Source organism: Cetorhinus maximus, chromosome 3 (assembly GCF_964194155.1).
Source record: "Cetorhinus maximus chromosome 3, sCetMax3.hap1.1, whole genome shotgun sequence".
Lineage (NCBI taxonomy): Eukaryota > Metazoa > Chordata > Chondrichthyes > Lamniformes > Cetorhinidae > Cetorhinus > Cetorhinus maximus.
This window is the reverse complement of record NC_135881.1, coordinates 180,100,233-180,113,816: the sequence shown is the minus strand read 5'-3', so window position 1 is coordinate 180,113,816 and position 13,584 is coordinate 180,100,233. Positions and strand designations below refer to the sequence as shown.

At 43.2% G+C, this 13,584-nt stretch overlaps 1 protein-coding gene across 4 annotated transcripts in view; it reads right to left on the bottom strand.

The window, feature by feature from the left end:
* Positions 1–13,584, bottom strand: part of LOC144679076 (uridine phosphorylase 1-like) — a 125,789-nt gene that overhangs the window by 109,998 nt on the left and 2,207 nt on the right. The gene's annotated exons all lie outside the window — the stretch shown is intronic.

Here is a 13,584-nt window from a genome sequence, read left to right as displayed (position 1 = left end):
CAGCTTGTTTGGATGAGAGCAGGGGCTGCAGGGTGAATGAGCAAATTGACCATGGCACCGTGGTACAGAAAGCCATTCAAGTAGGGGGAGCAAACAGGAATGTAGAATTAGTAGACGACAGTATAGTGAAGGGGTTGACACTGTTCTCTGTAGCAAAGAGCAAATGTCCAAAAGGCTGCATTGTCTGCCTGGTGCCAGGGTTCAGAACATCTGCTCAGGGCTGGAGGGGAATTTACAGTGGGAGGGAGAGGAATTTACAGTGGGAGGAAGAGGATCCAGTTATCATGGTCCATGTAGGTACCAAAGACATAGACAGAACTAGGAAAGGGGCTCTGCATAGACAGTATGAGAAGCTAGGCACTAAATTGAAAGGCAGAACCTCAAAGGTAATAATCTCTAGGTTATTACCTGAGATACATGCAAATTGGCATAGGGCAAATAAGATTAGAGAAATGAATGCGTGGCTCAAAGACTAGTGTGGAAGCATGGGGCACTGGCACCGGTATTGGGGAAAGTGGGATTGAAATTGTTGAGATGGTCTACACCTGAATCATGCTGGGGCTAGTGTCCTCACGAGCTGCATAACTAGGGAAGTAGAGGAGTGGGGACAAGAGATCAAATTTGGGAAGATGTGGTAAACCGACGAGCAGAGACAAGGCAAGAGAGAAAGCTATTAATATGAGAAATTATAAACAGAACGTGACAGGAAGGGAAAGAGAATACAAATCTAAGAGTAAAATAGCAGTCAAGGCTAGAGGTTAAAAAAATAATATAAAGACTCTAAAGGCTCTGTATCTGAATGCACATAGCATTCGAAACAAAGGAACTGACAGCGCAAATAGAAATTAGTATGATCTGAAACACATTACAGAGACAAGACATAGATTGGGAGTCAACCAGACAGCAGGCTATACTAGACCTGGTATCGTGCAACAAGATAGGATTAATTGATTACCTCAGTGAAGGCAACCCTGGGTAGCAGCGATCATATGACGGCTGAATTTTACATTCCGTTTAAGGGAGAGGCCAATGGGTCCAAGACTAGTATTTTAAACTTAAATAAGGGCCATTCTGTGGGAATGAAAGCAGAGCTAGCTAAAGTGAACTGGCAAATGAGGTTAAGGGATAGGTCAATAGAGATGTAGTGGTGGACATATAAAGGCATATTTCAGAATACACAGAATAGATACATTCCAATGAGAAAGAAAAATTCCAAGGGGAGAACCCACCATCCATGGTTAACTAAAAAAGTTAAAGATAGTATCAAACTTAAAGGAAAATCATATAATTGTGCAAAGGTGGGTGGCAGGTCAAAAGATTGGACAGAATATAAAGAACAGCAAAGAATGGCAAAAAGATTAATAAGGAAGGAAAAATTAGAATACGAGAGAAATCTAGCTGGAAACAAAGACAGATAGTAAGAATTTCTATAGATACTTAAATAGGAAAGGGGCTAACAAAGTGAGCGTTGGTCCTATAGAAAGTGAGTCTGTGGAATTGATAATGAAAATTAAAGAAATGGCAGATGAATTGAACAGGTATTTTGCATCCATCTTCACTATAGAGGATATAAGTAACATCCTAGAAATAGCTGTAAATCAGGAAATGGAAGGGACGGAGGAACTCAGGAAAATTACAATCACCAGGGAAGTGGTATTTAGCAAATTGCTGGACGGCTGACAAATCCCAAGGTCCTGAGGAACTTCATTGGAGGGTCTTGAAAGAAGTGGGTAGTGAGATCATTGATGCATCGGTTTGAATTTCCCAAATTTCCCTGGATTCGGAGGTGCCATTAGATTGAAAAATTGCAAATGGGCCTCCTTTATTCAAAAATGGAGGGAGACAGAAAGCAGGAAACTACAGGCCAGTTAACTTAATATCTGTCATAGGGAAAACGTTGGAAGCTATTGTTAAAGATGTTATAGCAGGGCACTTAGAAAAATTCAACGCAATCAGGCAGAGTCAACACGGCTTTCTGAAAAGGAAATCATGTATAACCAATTTTTTGGAGTTCTTTGAAGGAGTCACATGTGCTGTGGATAAAGGGGACCCGTGTATATCCTGTAACTAGATTTCCAGAATTTGATAAGATACAACATCAAAGGTTATTGCAGAAAATAAAAGCTCATGGTGCAGGGGTAACATATTGGCATGGACAGAAGATTGGCTAGCTAACAGGAAATAGAGAGTAGGCATAAATGGCTCTTTTTCAGGTTGGCAGGAAAAAACGAGTGGTGTGCCACAGGGATCAGTGCTCGGGCCTCAATTTTTTTTACAATTTATATAAATGACTTGGATGAAAGGATAGAAGGTATGGTTGCTAAATTTGCTGATAATAGGTAGGAAAGTAAATTGTGAAGAGGACATAAGGAGGCTGCAAGGAGACAGATAGGTTAAGTGAGTAGGCAAAGATCTGGCAAATGGAGTATAATGTGGGAAAATGTGAAATTGTCCATTATGGCAAGAAGAATTAAATAAACATTATTTAAATGGTGAGAAATTGCAGAGCTCTGAGATTCAGAGGGATCTGGGTGGTGTAATGCATGAATCACAAAAGGTTACTGTGCAGGCACAGCAAATAATTAGAAAGCTAATAGAATGTTATCATTTATTGCAAGGGAAATTGAATATAAAAGTAGGAAGGCTATGCTTCAGTTGTGCAGGACACTGGTGAAACCACATCTGGAGCACTGTGTACAGTATTGGCCTCTTTATTTAAGGAAGGATGTAAATGCATCAGAAGCAGTTCGGAGAAGGTTTACCAAATTAATACCAGGAATGGGCGGGTTGTCTAATGAGGAAAGGTTGGACAGGCTAGGCTTGTATCCACTGGAGTTTAGAAGAGTAAGAGGCAACTTGATTGAAACCCCTAAATAGCAAAAGAAAAACCGCAGGCAAAACGTTTTGCAAACTGAAAGGGCTAAATGTCTATAGAGAGTGATAACGGAGTGCAGCTGATTAACTGAGTGAAGACTTGGAGTTTGGTGAGAGGAGGGTTCGGTGAAGTTGGGGGGGGCGCGGGGCTGGGGGAGGGGAGTTGTTTGTTTCCTCTTTCTATTTTCTCACCCCATAGAAATTGGTTCTTGCTCTACTACAACGAAAGGAGCTAGCTATTTGGTGAGCATCTGGTAAGTAGGTAAGTTCTATTCTATTCCTAAGGTTTAAAATAGTAGACAATTTGGTGATTAAGTTAATAAAATATATAAGAAAGCAACATAATAAATGATTAATATACATTAAGTAATTATTTAAAACACATTAAGGATGGCAGGACAGGTGATGTGCCAAGGTTGCAACAAGTGGGAACTCCTGTATGCCAGTGTGACAGGGCAAACAGGTCTGCAGTCCCTAAGTGCTTGCTGCTTAAGGAACTGAGCTAGAGGCTGAGCTGCAGACTCTGCCACACATCAGGGAAGGGGAAAGTTACCTGGATGCTTAATACCAGGAGGCGGTCACACCATTTAGGATAGGGTCTCTGATTTGGTCAGTAGCCAGGGATAGGAGGGTGTGACTGGTGTGTGAGGGTGTTGAGTGAGGCAGGTAAGGGGACCAAGAGGGCAGGAGTGTAAGCCTCTGCAATTGTCCAACAGGTTTGAGGTTCTCTCAGCTTGTCTTGATGATAGTGGGGGCTGCAGGGTGCATGAGCAAACTGACCATGGCACTGTGGTACAGGAAGCCATCCAAGTGGGGGGAGTAAAAAGGAATGTAGTGCTGGTAGGGTACAGTTTAGTAAGGGAGATTAACAATGTTCTCTGTAACAAAGAGCGAGAGTCCAGAAGGCTTTGTTGCCTGTCCGATGCCAGGGTTTGGGGCATCTACTCAGAGCTGGTGGGGAACTTGCAGTGGGAGGGGGGATCCAGTGTCCGTGGTCCATGTAGGTATCAACCACATAGGCAGGATGAGGAAGGAGGCTCAGCATAGTCAGTATGATGAGCTAGGCACCAAATTAAGAAGCAGAATCTCAAAGATAATAATTTCTGGGTTATTGTCTGAGCCATGTGCAAATTGGCATAGGACAAATAAGATTAGCGAAATGAATGCGTGGCTCAAAGACTGGTGTGGGAGAAGTGGATTCTGGTTTATGGGACACTGGCACCAGTATCGGGGAAAGTGGGATCTGTAACGTTGGGGCGGTCTATACCTGAACCTTGCCGAGGCTGATGTCCTCGCGAGCCTAATTAGGGAAGTAGAGAAGGTTTTATACTGAATAGTGGGAGCAAGGGATCAAATTTGAGAAGATGTGGTAAACCAAAGAGTAGAGACAAGGCAAGAAGACAGGTATTAATATGGGAAATAATAAACAGATTGTGACAGGAAGGGACAGAGTGTACAAATCTAAGAATAAATCAGCATTTAAGGCTAGATGCTACAAAAATAATGAAAGGACAAAACTAAAGGCTCTGTGTCTAAACGTATGTAGGATTCGAAACAAAACAGGTGAATTAATATATGTAAATAGAAATAAATAAGTATAGAATGAGGTAGAAGTATAAGAAATAAATAAAATCTGATAGCTATAATAGATGCATGGCTACAGGATGACATAGATTGGGACCTGAATATTGAAGGGTACATAACATTTAGGAAAGACAGGAAGTTAGGAAAAGTTGGAGGGGTGGCTCTGTTAATTAATGATGATATTAGCACGTTAGAGAGGGATGACCCAAGTTCAGGAAACCAGGATGTAGAGGCGATTTGGGTTGAGATGAGGAATGATAAAGGCAAGAAATCACTTGTGGGAGTGGTGTACAGGCCCCCTAATTGTAACTACACTGTAGGACAGAGTATACAAGAAGAGATAATGGGAGCTTGCCAGAAAGGTACAGCAATAATCATAGGGGATTTTAATCTACATATAGACTGGAAAAATCAGATGGGCAAAGATAGCGTAGATGAGGAATTCATAAAATGTTTTCGGGATAGTTTCTTAGAATAGCACGTTCTGGAGCCAAACAGAGAGCAGGCTATAATAGACCTGGTGTTGAGCAACAAGATAGGATTAATTGATAACCTCCTATTGAAGGCATGCCTAGGTAGCAACGATCATAATATGATTGAATTTTACATTAATTTTGAGGGAGATATGAGTGCGTCCAAGACTAGCATTTTAAACTTAAGGGCAATTTTAAGGGTAGGAAAGCAGAGCTTGCTGAAGTGAACTGGCAAATGAGGTTAAGGGACACGTCAATAGAAGTTCAGAGGCAGATATTTAAAGGGATCTTTCAGAATATACAGAAGAGATACATTCCAATGAGAAAGAAAAACTCCAAAAGGGAGAGCCCACTATCCATGGTTGACTAAAAAAGTTAAAAAAACGTATTAAACTTAAAGAAAAAGCATATAATTACGCAAAGACAGGTGGCAGGTCAGAAGATTGGAAAGAATATAAGAACAGCAAAGAATTGCAAAAAGAATAATAACGAGGGAAAAGTTAGGGTATGAGAGAAAGCTAGCTTGTAATATAAAGACGGATAGTAAGAGTTGCTATAGATATTTAAATAAGTAGTAAGTGAGCATTGGTCCTATAGAGTGCGTCTGGGGAATTGAAAATGGAGAGTGGGGAAATGGTGGATGAATTAAGCAGGTATTTTGCTTCGGTCTTCACTATAGAGGACACAAGTAACATCCCAGAAATAACTGTGAATCAGGAAATAGAAGAGAGGGAGGAACACGGGAAAATTATAAATCACCGGGGTAGTGGTCTTGAGCAAATTGTTGGGGCTGCGGGCTGACAAATCCCCAGGACCGGATGGACTTCACCCTAAGGTCTTGAAAGCTGGCTAGTCAGATAGTTGATGCACTGGTTTTAATTTTCCAAAATTCCCTAGATTCGGGGAAGGTTCCATTAGATTGGAAAATAGCAAATGTAACTCCTTTATTCAAAAAGGGAGGGGGGGGGAAAACGAAGCAGGAAACTACAGACCAGTTAGCCTAACATCTGTCATAGGGAAAATGTTAGAAGCTATTATTAAAGGTGTTATAACACGCACTTAGAAAAATTCAACACAATTAGGCAGAGTCAACGTGGCTTTGTAAAAGGGAAATCGTGTTTAACCAATTTATTGGCATTCTCTGAAGGAGTCACATGTGCTCTGGATAAAGGGGACCCGTGAATGTACTGTATTAATATTTCCAGAAGGCATTTGATAAAGTGCCACATCAAAAGTTATTGCAGAAAGTAAAAGCTCATGGTGTAGGGGTTAATATATTGGCATGGATAGGAGATTGGCTGGCTAACAGGAAGCAGAGAGTTGGCATAAATGTTTTTTTCTGGTTGGCAGAATGTGACGAGTGGTGTGCCACAGGGATCAGTGCTGGGTTCTCAACTTTTTACAATTTATAAAAAATGACTTGGATGGAGGGACAGAAGGAATGGTTGCTAAATTTGCTGATGACACAAAGATATGTAGGAAAGTAAATTGTGAAGAGGATCTAAGGAGGCTACAAACTGACATAGAAAGGTTAAGTAAGTAGACAAAGATCTGGCAAATGGACCATAACGTGGGCAAATGTGAAATTGTTCATTTTGGCAGAAAGAATAAAAAAGCTTATTATCTAAAAGGTAAGAGATTGCTCTGAGATTCAGAGGGATTTGGGTGCCCTAGCGCATGAATCACAAAAAGTTAGTATGCAGGTACAGCAGGTAATTAGGAAAGCTAATAGAATATTATAATTTATCGTGAGGGGGTGAGGGTAATTGATTACAGAAGTTGGGAGGTTATGCTTCACTTCTACAGGGCATTGGCGAGACCACATCTGGAGTATTGTGTACAGTTCTGGTGCCCTTGTTTAAAGAAAGGTGTAAATGCATTAGCAGTCCAGTGAAGGTTTACTATACTAATACCTGGAATGGGCAGGTTGTCTTGTGAGGAAAGGATGGACAGGTTAGGCTTGTATTGACCAGTCACTTAATTGAAACCTTTACGATCCTGAGGGGACTTGACAGATCATAGAGTCAGAGTCATAGAGGTCTACAGCACAGAAAAAGGCCCTTCGGCCCATTGAGTCTGTGCCGGTTGAACAAGTACCTAACTATTATAATCCCATTTTCCAGCACGAAGCCCATAGCCTTGTGCGCCATGGCATCGCAAATGCATATCCAAATACTTCTTAAGTGTTATGAGGGTATCTGCCTCTACCGCCCTTTCAGGCAGTGAGTTCCAGATTCCCATCACCCTCTGGGTGAAAAAATTCTTCCTCACATCCCCTCTAAACCTCCTGCCCCTTACCTTAAATCTATGCCCCCTGGTTATTGATCCCTCCACCAAGGGGAAAAGTTCCTTCCTGTCTACCCTATTTATGCCCCTCCTAATTTAATACTCCTCAATCATGTTCCCCCTCAATCTCCTCTGCTCCAGGGAAAATAACCCCAGCCTATCCAATCTCTCCTCATAACTAAAACTCTCCAGCCCAGGCAACATCCTGGTAAATCTCCTCTGCACTCTCTCTAGTGCAATCACATCCTTCCTATAATGCTGATTCCAGAACTGCACGCAATACTCTAGCTGTGGCCTAACCAGCGTTTTATACACTTCCAGCATAACCTCCCTGCTTTTATATTCTATGCCTTGGCTGATAAAGGCAAGTATCCCATATGCTTTCTTAACCACCTTATCTACTTGTCCCGCTACCTTAAGGGACCGGTGGACATGCACACCAAGGTCCCTCTGATCCTCGGTACTTCCCAAGGTCCTACCATTCATCGTGTTTTCCTGTGCCTTGTTTGTCCTGCCCAAGTGCATCACCTCACACTTATCCGGATTAAATTCCATTTACCATTGATCAGCCCATCTATATACTCCTGTAATCCAAGGCTATCCTCCTCACTTTTATAATATCACAAACAGCAAGGGACCCAACACCGATCCCTGTGGAACCCCACTGGACACAGGCATCCAGTCACAAAAACACCCCTCAACCATCACCCTCTGCTACTCAGCCAAATCTGGATCCAATTTGCCAAATTGCCTTGGATCCCATGGGCTCTTACCTTCATTATCTGTCTCCCATGCGGGACCTTATCAAAAGCCTTGCTGAAGTCCAAGTAGACTATGTCAAATGCATTGCCCTCATCTACACATGTGGTCACCTCTTCAAAAAATTCAATCAAATTGGTCAGACATGACCTCCCTTAACAAAACCATGCTGACTGAACTTGATTAATCCCTGCCTCTCCAAGTGTAAATTAATTCTGTCCCTCAGAATTGCTTCCAATAGTTTCCCTGACTGACTGGCCTGTAGTTCCCTGGTCTATCCCTTCCTCCCTTCTTGAGTAACGGTACCACATTGGCTGTCCAGTCCTCTGGCACCTCTTTTGTGGCCAGAGAGGCATTGAAAATTATTGCCAGCGCCCATGCTATTTCCTCCCATGCCTCACTCAACAGCCTGGGATACATTCCATCCGGGCCTGGAGATTTATCTACTTTTAAGCCTGCCAGATCACTTAGAACCTCCTCCCTTTCTATGCTAATTTCTTTAAATTATATCAGAGTCCTTCTGCCTGATTTTCATACCCACGTCGTCCCTCTCACTTGTGAATGCCAACACAAAGTGTTAATTTAGAACCCTACCTACGTCTTCCGGCTTCACACACAAATTACCACTATGGTCCTTAATGGGCCCTACTCTTTACCTAGTTATCCTCTTACTCTTAATGTACTTGTAAAATAACTTTGGATTTTCCTTTATTTTACCTGCCAATGTTTTCTCATGCCCTCTTTTTGCTTTCCTAATTTCCTTTTTAAGTTCCTCCCTACACATTCTATACTTCTCCAGGACCTCCGCTGTTTTGAGCCCTCTGCATCTGCCATAAGCCTCCCTTTTTCTCTTTATCCAATCCTGTATATCCCTCGACATCCAGGGTTCCCTGGATTTGTTGGTCCCACCCTTTGTCTTTACTGGAATATGTTGGCCCTGTACTATCCCTATTTCCTTCTTGAATGAGTCCCACTGCTCTGACACAGACTTACCTAAAAGTAGCTGCTCCCAGTCCACTCTGGCCAAATCATATCTGATTTATTAAAAATCGGCCTTCCCCCAATTTAGAATTCTGATTTCTGGCCCATCCTTGTCCTGTTGCATAACAACCTTGAATCTAACAGTTATGATCACTATCTGCAAAATGCTCCCCCACTGATACCTCAATTACTTGCCCGGCTTCATTCCCTAAAATTAATACAAGGACCGCCCCCTCTCTTGTAGGGCCTTCAACATACTGGCTTAAAAAGCTCTCCCGGATGCATTTTAAGAATTCTGCTCCCTCTAAACCTATCACACTATGACTAACCCAGTTAATGTTGGGGAAGTTGAAATCCCCCACTATTACTACCCTATTGTTTTTACATTTCTCTGAAATTTGCCTACATATCTGCTCTTCTATTTCTCCCTGACTGTTTGGGGCCTATAGTACACGCCCAGCAACTTGATTGCTCCTTTTTTGTTATTCAGTTCTATCCATATAGCTTCATTAGAGGAGCCTTCTAAGATGTCATCCCTCCTTACTGCTGTAATTGATTCCTTGATCAATATTGTGATACTCCCTCCTCTTTTATCTCCTTCCCGGTCTCGCCTAAAGACTCTATATCCTGGAATATTGAGCTGCCAATCCTGCTCCTCTCTCAACTATGTCTCTGTGACAGCAATGACATCATACTTCCATGTGTTAATTTGTGCCCTCAACTCATCTGCCTTATTCATCAGACTCCTTGCATTAAAATAAATACCATCCAACCTTGCCAAACTCCCTTGTGCCTTAACTGGCCTATAATTTCTATGCCTTCCAGACTCACTTGCTCTCTCTTCTAATTTTAGCTGTGCATCTCCCCCTGCTGAACCTCCTCTCAGGATCCCATCCCCTTAAGTTAGTTTAAACTTTCTCCAACAGCATTAGCAAACCTCCCTGCAAGGATGTTGGTCCCATTCCGGTTCAGGTGCAACCTGTCCACCTTGTACAGGTCCCACCGCCCCAAGAAACGGTCCCAATGTCCCAGAAATCTAAAGCCCTCCCTCCTGAATCATCTCTCCAGCCACGCATTCATCTGGACTAACCTCCTATTTCTATACTCACTAGCACGTGGCATCAGAAGTAATCCAGAGATTACTACCTTTGAGGTCCTGTTTTTTAATCTGCTTCCTAGCTTAAATTCTCCTTGCAGGACCTCATCCCTCTTTCTACCTATGTTGTTGGTACCAATATGTACCACGATCTCTGTCTGTTTTCCCTACCCCTTTAGAGTGCCCTGCAGCCATTTAGTGACATCCTTGACCCTGGCACCAGGGAGGCAACATCCTGGAGTCACATCTACGGCCGCAGAAACACCTGTCTGTTCCTTACTATCGAGTCTCCTACTACTGTTGCTCTTCCCCTCTTTTTCCTCCCCCGTGCAGCTGAGCCACTCTCAGTGCCATGAGCGTGGCTGCACTTCCCAGAGGGACGGTCATTCTCACTGTTTACCAACACAGAAAAATGGTTCGAGCTAGATGCACCCTGGGGATTTCCTGACTACCTGCCTGACACCTTTCTTCCGACTGATGGTCACCCATTCCCTCTCTGTCTGCACTTCCATAAGCTGTGGGGTGACGACGTCTAAAAACGTCCTTTCCACGAAACTCTCAGTCTCGCAGATACATCTCAGTGCCTCCAGCTGCCGCTCAAGCTCCGAAACTCAGACCTCAAATAGCTGCAGCTGGTAGCACTTCCTGCACACGTGGTCGGTCAGAGCGCAAGGAGCGTCTAGGACTTCCCACATGTTGCAGGCGCTACATAACACGGGGCTGAGCTGCCCTGCTATGCCTCTAGTTGAAAAAAACCCTTACTTTAAGTTAAATACAGTAAAAAAAAAGTTAAATTATTTATGTGCTTTAAATAAAAACTAGAACCTGTAACGGTATTACAGTTGAATAAAGACAACTACACAGGCATGAGGGAGGAGCTGGCCAGAATTGACTGGGAGATGAGCCTAGCAGGAAAGACAGTGGAACAGCAATGGCAGGAGTTTCTGGGAGTAATTTGGGAGATACAGCAAAAATTCATCCCTAGGAAGAAGAAGCATACTAAAGGGAGGACGAGGCAACCATGGCTGACAAGGGAAGTCAGGGACAGCATAAAAGCTAAAGAGAAAGCATACAATGCGGCGAAGAGCAGTGGGAAACCAGGGGATTCGGAAGCCTACAAAAACCAACAGAGGACAACTAAAAAAGAAATAAGGAGGGAGAAGATTAAATATGAGGGTAAACTAGCCAGTAATATAAAAGAAGATTGCAAGAGTTTTTTTAGATATATAAAGGGTAAGAGAGAAGCAAAAGTGGACATTGGGCCACTGGAAAATGACGCTGGAGAAGTAGTAGTGGGGAACAAAGAAATGGCAGAGGAACTGAATAGGTACTTTGTGTCAGTCTTCACAGTGGAAGACACGAGTAACATCCCCAAAGTTCAAGAGAGTCGGGGGGCAGGGTGAGTATGGTGGTCATTACCAAGGAGAAGGTGCTAGGAAAACTGAAAGGTCTGAAGGTGGATAAATCACCTGGACCAGATGGATTACACCCCAGAGTTCTGAAGGAGATAGCTGAAGAGATAGTCGAGGCGTTAGTGGTGATCTTTCAGGAATCACTGGAATCAGGGAGGGTCCCAGAGGACTGGAAAATCACTAATGTAACCCCCCTGTTTAAGAAGGGAGTGAGGCAAAAGACGGGAAATTACAGGCCGATTAGCCTGACCTCGGTCGTTGGTAAGATTTTAGACTCTATTATTAAGGATGAGATTTCAGAATACTTGGAAGTGCATGATAAAAGAGGGCAAAGTCAGCATGATTTCATCAAGGGGAGGTCATGCCTGACAAATCTGTTAGAATTCTTTGAGGAGGTAATGAGTAGATTAGACAAAGGAGAGCCAATGGATGTCATCTACTTGGACTTCCAGAAGGCCTTTGACAAGGTGCCACACAGGAGGCTGCTCAGTAAGATAAGAGCCCATGGTGTTAGAGGCAAGGTACTAGCATGGATAGAAGATTGGCTGTCTGGCAGGAGGCAGAGAATGGGGATAAGGGGGTCCTTCTCAGGATGGCGGCCGGTGACTAGTGGAGTTCCGCAGGGGTCAGTGTTGGGACCACAACTTTTTACTTTATACATTAATGATCTAGATGAAGAAACTGAGGGCATCCTGGCTAAGTTTGCAGATGATACAAAGATAGGTGGAGGGACAGGTAGTATTGAGGAGGCGGGGAGGCTGCAGAAGGATTTGGACAGGTTAGGAGAATGGGAAAATAAGTGGCAGATGGAATACAACATGGGGAAGTGTGAGGTCATGCACTTTGGTAGGAAGAATAGAGGCATAGACTATTTTCTAAATGGGGAGAGAATTCAGAAATCTGGAGTGCAAAGGGACTTGGGAGTCCTAGTCCAGGATTCTCTTAAGGTTAACTTGCAGGTTGAGTCGGTAGTTAGGAAGGCAAAAGCAATGTTGGCATTTATTTCGAGAGGACTGGAATATAAAAGCAGGGATGTGCTTCTGAGGCTTTATAAGGCTCTGGTCAGATCACATTTAGAATATTGTGAGCAATTTTGGGCCCCGTATCTCAGGAAGGATGTTCTGGCCCTGGAGAGGGTCCAGAGGAGGTTCACGAGAACAATCCCAGGAATGAAAGGCTTAATATATGAGGAACGTTTGAGGACTCTGGGTCTATACCCGATGGAGTTTAGAAGGATATGGGGGGATCTGATTGAAACTTACAGAATACTGAAAGGCCTGGATAGACTGGACATGGGGAAGATGTTTCCATTAGTAGGAGAGACTAGGACCCGAGGGCACAGCCTCAGAGTAAAGGGAAGACCTTTTAGGACAGAGATGAGGAGAAACTTCTTTAGCCAGAGAGTGGTGAATCTATGGAATTCATTGCCACAGAAGGCTGTGGAGGCCAGGTCATTGAGTGTATTTAAGACCGAGATAGATTGGTTCTTAATTGTTAAGGGGATCAAAGGTTACGGGGAGAAGGCGGGAGAATGGGGTTGAGAAACTTATCAGCCATGATTGAATGGCAGAGCAGACTCGATGGGCCGACTGGCCTAATTTCTGCTCCTATGTCTCATGGTCTAACCCTTACCTTTTCTTAGCTTAATCTATTTTAAACTGGAGAAAAAAAAGTGGAGAAAAACACTTACCCACTACTCACCAATCAGCTTTCACCTTTGTGCTGACAGGGTGGATGTAGAGAGGATGTTTCCTCTTGTGGGAGAATCTAGAACTTGGGGTCATTGTTAAAAATAAGGGGTCACTCATTTAAGATAGATGAGGAAAAATCTTTTCTTCTCAGAGGGTTGAGTGTCTTTGGAACTCCCGTCCTCAATAGGCGGTGGAAGCAGAGTCTTTGAATATTTTTAATGCAGAGCTACAAAGATTCTGATTAACAAGGGGTGTGGGAAAAAGAGGTTATCGGGGGTGGGCAGGAATGTGGGTGTAGTTACATTCAGGTTAGCCATGATCTTATTGAACGGCAGAGCAGGCTCGAGGGGACAAGTGGTGTACTGCTGCTCCTAATTCGTATGTTCGTATATAGTTACAATTTTTCCATGTTGTAAGATACTGTAAAG